The sequence below is a fragment of the Mustela lutreola genome, chromosome X (genome assembly GCF_030435805.1).
Source record: "Mustela lutreola isolate mMusLut2 chromosome X, mMusLut2.pri, whole genome shotgun sequence".
Lineage (NCBI taxonomy): Eukaryota > Metazoa > Chordata > Mammalia > Carnivora > Mustelidae > Mustela > Mustela lutreola.
The window spans coordinates 55,019,955-55,030,450 of NC_081308.1; the positions used below are offsets into that span (position 1 = coordinate 55,019,955).

The following is a 10,496-nucleotide window of genomic DNA, read 5'->3' on the forward strand; positions in this document are numbered from 1 at the left end:
AAGAAAACAAGGGTAGCAATAACTATAACAGACAAAATAGGGTTTATATAAGCTAAAAATCACCACAGTCATTATACAATAAGAAAAGTGTCATCAATTCATCCATACAGTAATTGTAAATATGTACCTAATATTGAGCCCCATAAATATATAAAACAAATACTAACAAAACAAAAAGGAGAAATAAATAGCAATACAATAGTATCTGGGGACAATAATACCCCACTCTTACATATGGATAGATCATCCAGACAGAAAATCAATAAGAAAATAGTGAGCCAACTGGGTGGCTCAGTCAGTTAAGCCTTTGCCTTTGGCTCAGGTCGTGATCCCAGGGTCCTGAGATAGTCCCACATTGGGCTCCCTGCTCAGGAGGGAGTCTTCTCACTCTGTCTTTGCCCTTACCCCTTGCTCATTCTCTCCGCCCTGCTCTCTCTCAAACAAACAAACAAAACAAAACAAAACAAACAAACAAACAAGAACTATGTCAAATGAACCTAACATATTTACAGGATATTCCGTCCAATAGTATCATAATAAATATTCTTCTCAAACACACGTGGAAAATTTTCTAGGATAGATCACATTTTAAACCACAAAACAAGAGTCCCCCCAAAATCAATAATATAGAAAGCATATAGAGTATATTTCCAGACAAAATAATATGAAACTAGAAATTAATACAGAAGGAAATTTGGAAAATTTACAAATACACAGACATACACATTTTTAAACAAACAAAAAATCAAAAAAAGAAGACAAAGTGGGAATAAAAATACATCTTGAGGAAAATAAAAAAATATATACCAAAAAATTATGAGAAGCAGCAAAGCAGTTATAAAAGGAAATTTTATAGCTATAAATTGTATATAAAAAAAGATTTCAAATAAAGAACTTAATATAACAGCTCAAAAAACTACAAAAAGAACAAAGTAAACTTAAAAGTAGCAAAAGGAAGGAAAAACATAAAAATTAGGGCAGAAATAAATGAAATATAGAATTAAAAAACTAGAAAATTTTTTAAAATGGTAAATAAAATTAGACTTGGTTATGATAAATAAAAAAAAGACAGCTAGACTACCTCAGAAAAAAGAGAGAAGACTCAATAAAATCAGAAATGAAAAAGGGGAGATTATAACTGATACCACAGAAATATAAAGGATAAAAGACAGTTAAATGCCAGCAAATCAAAAGCCTAGAGGAAATGGACAAATTCCTAGGCACATACAACCTATCAAGACTGAATCATAAGGACATGAAAAATGTGAACAGACCAATAAGGGGTAAGGAGATTGAATCCATAATAAAAACCTTCTAACAAATAAAAGTCCAGAATCAGATGATGTCCACAGTGAATTCTACCAAACATTTTAAGAAGAAATTATACAAACACTTTTAAAACCCTTCCCAAAAAGTTGAAGTGGTTGAAATACTCTGAGGCACATTTCAAATCAGCAACAAAAAGAACTACTGGATAATATCCCTGATAAATAAAAAATGTAAAAATTCTCTACAAAATGCTACAAAACTGAATTCACCAGCATATATCAGTAAATGTGATGCATTATATTGATAGAATGATCAATAAAAACTCATTAGATCAATTCAACATATGCAGAAAAGGCATTTGACAAAATTCAAAACCCTTTCATAATAAAAATACCCACCAAACTGGGTGGAGAAAGAATACACATCAACACAATAAAAACCACATATTCCATGGAAGGATTCAAGATGGCGGAGAAGTAGCAGGCTGAGACGACATCAGGTAGCAGGAGATCAGCTAGATAGCTTATCTAACCATTGCAAACACCTACAAGTCCAATGCGAGATCAAAGAGAAGGAGAGCAACAATTCTAGAAACAGAAAATTGATCACTTTCTGAAAGGTAGAACCGGCGGAAAAGTGAACCCAAAGAACGGGAAGGTAGACCGCGGGGGGAGGGGCCAGCTCCCAGCAAGAGGTGGAGCAACGGAGCAGAAAATCAGGACTTTTTAAAAGTCTGATCCAATGAGGGATATCAACTCAGAGGTTAAACCAGAGGGAAGCCCAAGTGGGGTCAGCATAGCCCCAGGTCCCTCAGGGTCACAGAAGGACCAGGGGTATCTGAGTGTCACAGAACTCACAGGTATTAGAGTGGGGAAGCCGGCTACAGAGACAAAGCTGAGGAGTGAGCTCTCAACCCAGGGTTACTTTGAACCAGGCATAGGCAGGGTGAGCTTGGAGTAGGGCCAAGGGCCAGGGAGACAGGAGTAATTGAGCTCTTTTCTCCAAGCACGGCCAGAGGCCAGGAAGATGAGAATGACCAAGGACATTTCTCCAAGTGCGAATGACAGAGTCCTTCTCTCCAAGCGTGGCCAGAGGCTGGGAAGATGGGAGTGATTAAACACTTTTCTCTGAGAGTGCACCTGGGAGCGAGGCCCTGAGTTCTCCACTCCTCTGGGCCGGATTGTGAGACCGCCATTATCATACCATCATCCAGAACTCTACAGAAAGCCTTCAGGGAACAAAAGCTTCCGGATTACTTAGCCCTACCCTAGGTAAGGGCAGGACAAATCCATCTTGGGCAAAGACACCTGAGAATCAATACAAAAGGCCCCTTCCCCAGAAGACCAACAAGAAACCCAGCCAAGAACAACTTCACTTACTAAGGAGAACAGTGGAATTCCAGAGGAGGAGAAAGCAAAACAAGGAATTCATGGCTTTCTCCCAATGATTCTTTAGTCTTGCAGTTATATATTTTTCTTTTTTCTTCTGCTAATTTTTTTTAACTTTTACCCTTTCCTCGTTTAATGATTTTTAAACTAGTTTATTTTTAAAATATCTTACAAAAAATAATCTATTTTGAACCTTCATTACTATATTCATATTTTATCCTCCATTGTATCTAACTATATATTTTTTTACACATAGGGTTTTTTCTTCTAAAAAATTTGGAGTATAACTTATCCTAATAGATCAAAATATACCCTAAATCTAGCTCCAAGATTGTTCTAGTGTCCAGCCTGAGAAAATTCTCTCCAGGTTATCTTTCTTTATTGTCCCAACCAACTTGCTCTATCAACTTATTTTTTAGAAATTAAATTATTTCCCTCATTTTTATAGGTTTATTCCATCCCTTCATTGTGCCTACCCTTATATGTTTTTCATCCTTTAAAATCTTGGGAGGTAGTTTCTTCCAAGAGACCAAAATACTCCCAAAATTAAGTGAGTGACCCTGTTCTAGTCACAAGTCTAGTATATATATAATTTTTTTTCTTTGGTAATATTTTTTCCTTGTTTTCTTTTTTTTTTAACCTTTTTTTCCCCCTAGAACTTCTTTTTTATCCCCTTTCGTTCTCCCACAACTTGGGGTCTCTTCCGATTTGGTTAAAGCACAATTTCCTGGGGTCTTTGCCACCCTTTTAGCATTTTATTTGCTTCTTTATATATTCTTATCTGCTCAAAATGACAAGGTAGAAAAACTCACCACAAGAAAAAGAACAAGAGGCAGTACCAAAGGCTAGGGACCTAATCAAAACAGACATTGATAATATGACAGAACTAGAGTTCAGAATGACAACTCTCAGGGTTCTAGCTGGGCTCGAAAAAGGCATGGAAGATATTAGAGAAACCCTCTCCAGAGAGATAAAAGCCCTTTCTGGAGAAATAAAGGAACTAAAATCTAACCAAGTTGAAATCAAAAGAGCTATTAATGAGGTGCAATAAAAAATGGAAGTTCTTACTGCTAGGATAAATGAGGCAAAAGAATTAGTGATACAGAAGACCAAATGATGGAGAATAAAGAAGCTGAGCAAAAGAGAGACAAACAAATACTGGACCACGAGGAGAGAATTTGAGAGTTAAGTGAAACCATAAGACAACATGACATTAGAATAATTGGGATCCCAGGAGAAGAAGAAAGAGAGAGGGGAGCAGAAGGTATATTGGAGAGAATTTTTGTAGAGAATTTCCCTAATATGGCAAAGGGAACAAACATCAAAATCCAGGAGATGCAAAGAATGACCCTCAAAATCAATAAAAATTGGTCCACACCCCGTAACCTGATAGTAAAATTTACAACTGTTAACGACAAAGAGAAAATCCTGAAAGCAGCCTGGGAGAAGAAGTCTGTATTGTACAACAGTAAAAACATTTGATTGGCAGCAGACTTATCCACAGAGACCTGGCAGGCCAGAAAGAACTGGCATGATATATTCAGAGTGTTAAGAGAGAAAAACATGCAGTCAAGAATACTATATACAGCTAGGCTATCATTGAAAATAGAAGGAGAGATTAAAAATGTACCTGGACAAACAAAAGCTGAAATAATTTGCAAACACCAAACCAACTCTCCAGGAAATACTGAAAGGGGTCCTCTAAGCAAAGAGAGAGCCTAAAAGTAGTAGATCAGAAAGGAACAGAAACAATATACAGTAACAGTCACATTATAGGCAATACAATGCCATTAAATTCATATCTCTCAATAGTTACCCTGAATGTAAATGGCCTAAATACACCAATTAAAAGACACAGGGTATCAGAATGGATAAAAAGCAAAACCCGTCAATATGCTGCCCAAGATACTCATCATAGAACCGCAGACACCCCCAGATTTAAAGAGAGGGGGTGGAAAACAATGTACCATGCTAATGGACATCAGAAGAAAGCTTGGGTGGCAATCCTTATATCAGATCAATTAGATTTTAAGCCAAAGACTATAATAAGAGATGAGGAAGGACACTATATCATACTCAAAGGGTCTGTCCAACAAGAAGACCTAACAATTTTAAATATCTATGTCCTTAACATGGGAGCAGCCAACTATATAAACCAATTAATAACAAAATCAAAGAAACATATCAACCATAATAAAATAATAGTAGGGGAATTTTACACTCTCCTCATTGAAATGGACAGATCATCCAAGCAACAGATCAACAAGGAAAAAGGCCTTAAATGACACACTGGACAAGATGGACATCACAGGTATGTTCAACACATTCCAACCCAAAATAACAGAATACACATTCTTCTCTAGTGCACATGGAACATTCCCCAGAATAGACCACGTCCTGGGTCATAAATCAGATCTCAACCATTATCAAAAGACTGGGATCATCCCCTGCATATTCTCAGACCACAATGCTCTGAAACTAGAACTCAATCACAAGAGGAATATTGGAAAAAACACAAATACATGGAGACTAAACTGCATCCTCTAAAAAATGAATTGGTCAACCAGGAAATTAAAGAAGAATTGAAAAAATTCATGGAAACAAATGATAATGAAAAAAAAGTGCTCAAGATCTGTGGGATAGAGAAAAGGCAGTCCTGAGAGAAAATATAAAGCTGTACAAGCCTTTCTCAAGAAACAAGAAAGATCTCAAATACACAACATAATCCTACACCTAAAGGAGTTGGAGAAAGAACAACAAAGAAAGCCTAAACCCAGCAAGAGAAGAGGAATAATAAAGATCAGAAAAGAAATCAATGAAATAGAAACCAACAAAACAAAACAAAACACTACCAACAAAAAAAACAATAGAACAAATTAATGAAAGTAGGAGCTGGTTCTTTGAAAGAATTAATAAGATTGATAAACCCCTTTCCAGACATATCTAAAAGAAAAGAGAAAGGACCCAAATAAATAAAATCATGAATGAAAGAGGAGAGATCACAACCAACACCAAAGAAATACAAACAATTATAAGAACATACTATGAGCAACTCTACGCCAACAAATTCAAAAATCTGGAAGAAATGGATACATTCCTAGAGACATATAAACTACCACAACTGAACCAGGAAGAAATAGAAAACCTGAACAGACCCATAACCAGTACGGAGATTGAAACACTCATCAAAAATCTCCAAACAAACAAAAGCCCCGGGCCAGATGGCTTCCCAGGGGAATTCTACCAAACTTTTAAAGAAGAATTAATTCCTATTCTCCTGAAACGGTTCCCAAAAAATAGAAATGGAAGGAAAACTTCCAAACTCTTTTTTTCTGAGGCCAGCATCACCTTGATCCCCAAACCAGACAAGGATCCCATCAATAAAGAGAACTTCAGACCAATATCCTTGATGAACACAGATGCGAAAATTCTCACCAAAATACTAGCCAAACGGATTCAACAGTACATTAAAAGGATTATTCACCACGACCAAGTGGGATTTATTCCAAGGCTACAAGGTTGGTTCAGCATCTGCAAATCAATCAATGTGATACAACACATTAATAAAAGAAAGAACAAAAACCACATGATATTCTCCATAGATGCTGAAAAGCATTTGACAAAGTGCAGTATCCTTTCCTGATTAAAACTTTCAAAGTGTAGGGATAGAGGGCACATATTATCAATATTATCAAAGCCATCTATGAAAAACCCACTGCAAATACCATTCTCAATGGAGAAAAACTCAATCCTTTTCTGCTGCTGTCAGGAACATGGCAGGGATGTCCGTTATCATGACACTGCTGTTGAACATCGTACTAGAAGTCCTAGCCTCAGCAATCAGACAACAAAAAGAAATTAAAGGCATCCAAATTTTTCCAGTTGGCAAAAGAGAAGTCAAAATATCACTGTTTGCAGATGATATGATACTGTATGTGGAAAACTTAAAGGACTCCACTCCAAATCTGCTCTAACTTGTATAGGAATTCTGTAAAGTGTCAGGATATAAAATCAATGCACAGAAATTGGTTGCATTTTTTTTATACCAACAACACAGAAGAAATAGAAATTCAGGAGTGAATCCCATTTACAATTGCACCCCAAACCCTAAGATACCTAGGAATAAACCTAACCAAAGAGACAAAGAATTTATACTCAGACGACTCTAAAGTGCTCATGAAAGAAATTGAAGAAGACACAAAGAAATGGAAATATGTTCCATGCTCCTGTATTGGAAGAACAAATATTGTGAAAATGTCTATGCTACCTAAAGCAATCTACACATTTAATGCAATCCCTATCAAAATCCCATCCATTTTTTTCAAAGAAATGGGACAAATAATCCTAAAGTTTATATGGAACCAGAAAATACCTCGAGTAGCCAGAGGAATATTGAAAAAGAAAGCCAAAGTTGTTGGCATCACAATTCCAGACTTCAAGCTCTATTACAAAGTTGTCATCATCAAGATAGTAGGGAACTGTCACAAAAACAGACATAGATCAATGGAACAGAATAGAGAGCCCAGAAATACACCCTCAACTCTATGGTCAACTAATCTTCAACAAAACAGGAAGGAATGTCCAATGGAAAAAAGACAGCCTCTTCAACAAAAGGTGTTGGGAAAATGGAACAGCCACATGCAGAATAATAAAATTGGACCATTTCCTTACACCATACATGAAAATAGATTGGAAATGGATGAAGAAGCATAATGTGAGAAAGGAATCCATCAAAATCCTTGAGGAGAGAACAGGTAGCAACCTCTTTGACCTCAGCAGCAGCAACTTCTTCATAGGAACATCGCCAAAGGCAAGGGAAGCAAGGGCAAAAATGAACTATTGGGATTTCATCAGATCAAAAAGCTTTTACACAGCAAAGGAAACAGTTAACAAAGCCAAAAGATAACTGTCAGAATGGGAGAAGATATTTGCAAATGACATACCAGATAAAGGGCCAGTATCCAAAATCTATAAAGAGCTTATCAAACTCAACACCCTAAGAACAAATAATCCAATGAAGAAATGGGCAGAGGACATGAACAAACATTTCTGCAAAGAATACATCCAAATGGCCAACAGACACATGAAAAAATGCTCCACATCACTCGGCATCAGGGAAATACAAATCAAAACCAGAATGAGATACCACCTCACACCAGTCAGAATGGCTAAAAGGAACAAGTCAGTCAATGACAGATGCTGGCGAGGATGTGGAGAAAGGGGAACCCTCCTACACTCTACGTGGGAATGCAAGCTGGTGCAACCACTCTGGAAAACAGCGTGGAGGTTCCTCAAAAAGCTGAAAATTGAACTACCCTATGACCCAGTGATTGTATTACTGGGATATACCCTAAATATACAAACGTGGCATTCTGAAAGGGGCACATGCACCCAAATGTTTATAGCAGCAATGTCCACAATAGTTAAACTATGAAAAGAATCTGAATGTCCTTCAACAGATGAATCAATAAATAAGATGTAGTATATATGTGCAGCCATCAAAAGTAATGAAATCCTGCTATTTGTGATGACGTGGATGAATCTAGAGGGCATTATGCTTGGCGAAATGAATCAATCTGAGAAAGACAACTATCATATGATCTCCCTGATATGATGAAGTGGAGATGCAATATAGGCGGTTTGGGGGGTATGAAAAGAAAAATAAAAGAAGATGGGATTGGGAGGGACACAAACCATAAAAGACTGAATCTCACAAAAGAGACTGAGGGTTGTTGGGGGGAGGTGTGTTGGGAGAGGATGGTGGGGGTATGGACATTGGGGAGGGTATGTGCCATGGTGAGTGCTGTGAAATGTGTAAACCTGGTGATTCACAGACCTGTACCCCTAGGGATAAAAGCACATTATATGTTTATAAAAAAATTTAAAAAATCCATTAAAAAAACACATATTGCAAGCCCAGAGCTAATCTCATATTCAATCAAAAAAGTTTGATAGTTTTCCCCTTAAAGATCAGAAACAAGACAAGTGTGTCCACTATCACTACTCTCATTTGACATAGTACTGGATGTCCTAGCCAGAGAAGCAAGGAGCACAAAGAAATAAAAGACTCCAAAAAAAAGGAAGAAGCAAAATTTTCTTTTTTTGGATAACATGAACTTACATGTAAAAAAATCCTAAAAACTTCACAAAAAAATTTGAATAAACAAATTTAGTTAAGCTGCCAAATAGAAGATCAATATATAAAAGACAAGAATTTTTTTGTTTTGTTTTGTTTTTAATATGGATTGCTTCCCAGTTTTTCATGTCATCCTTGTTCAGTGATCACGCTAATCTTCTCTGCATCATTCCAATTTTAGTATATGTGCTGCCAAAGTAAGCACAAGACAGGAGCATTTTAACACTCTAATGATGAACTATCTGAAAAAATAAAGAAAACAATCTAATTCACAATAGCATCAAAAATAATAAAATCTTAGGAAAAGATTTAACTAAGAAGATGAAAGATCTGTACCCCATAAACTATGACAGTGATAAAGAAATTGAAGGAGATACAAATGGAAAGATAGCCCATATTTATGAACGGTAAGAATTAACATTGTTAAAATGTCCATACTACCGGAATCCATCTGTAAATTCAATTCCTATCAAAAATCCAAATTTAGGGGCACCTGGGTGGCTCAGTGGGTTGAGCCGCTGCCTTCGGCTCAGGTCATGATCCCAGGGTCCTGGGATCGAGCCCTGCATCAGGCTCTCTGCTCAGCAGGGAGCCTGCTTCCTCTTCTCTCTCTGCCTGCCTCTCTGCCTGCTTGTCATCTCTCTCTGTCAAATAAATAAATAAAAAATATTTTTAAAAAATCCAATATTATTTTTTTACAGTAGTAAGTAAAGAATCCTAAATATATAAGAGACCATAAAAGACAACAAATAATCAAAGCAGTTTTGAGAAAGAATGAAGAAGAGAAATTACACTTCTTGATTTGAAATTATATTACAAAGCCCCCATGCTCAAAACAATAAAGTATACTGGCATAAAAACAGACCAATAAAGAAGCAGAACAGAATTGAGAGTCCAGAAATAAATCCTTTCATACAGTCACCTAATATTTGACAGGGGCCAACATATGTAATGGGTAAAGATAGTCTGTTCAATAAATGATATTTAAAACTGAAGAGTCACATAAAACAGTATGAAACTGGAGCCTTATATCACTCATAAATCTTAACTTGAAATAGATTAAAGACTTAAATGTGATGCATGAAACTAAATTTCCTAAAGGAAAACATAGGAAAAATTCTCCTTGACATTGGTCTTGCCAATAGTTTTTTGGATACCAGACCAAAAACACAAGCAAAAAACACAAAAATAAATAAATGATATTACATCAAACTAAAGTTTCTGCATTGCCAAAAAAAAAAAAAAAAGAGAGAGAGAGACAGAGAATAAAAACACAATCCACAGAATGGAAGAAAATACTTACAAATCTTATATCTGAAAACAGGTTAATAACCAACAGATACAAATAAAAATATATATAATTTAAAAAATAGCAAAAGGATCTCAATAGACTTTTTTTCAAAAAAGTTATAAAAATGACCAACAGGAGCATTAAAAAGTGCTCAACGTAAAAACTCAGGGCAAAGTCATTATGTTGTTGTTGTTTACCTCTGGAAAACACAGCAAGATATTACTACCTATTAGAATATATACTACCAAAAAATTAAAACTAACAAATTTTGGTAAATATTGGGGAAAATGGGGAACTTATGCACTGTGATAGGGATATAAATTTGTGTGGAAAACAGTATGGAGTTTATTCATGTTATTAAAAGTAAAATTACCATATGATTCAGTAATCCCACTTCTAGGTATATATCTAA

General features: G+C 36.0%; 1 non-coding gene across 1 annotated transcript; it reads right to left on the bottom strand.

The window, feature by feature from the left end:
• Positions 1-8,891: 8,891 nt before the first annotated feature.
• On the bottom strand, positions 8,892-8,998 carry LOC131822325 (U6 spliceosomal RNA). Its single transcript, XR_009350202.1, has one exon. It is a non-coding gene; the product is annotated as a U6 spliceosomal RNA (small nuclear RNA).
• Positions 8,999-10,496: the final 1,498 nt, after the last annotated feature.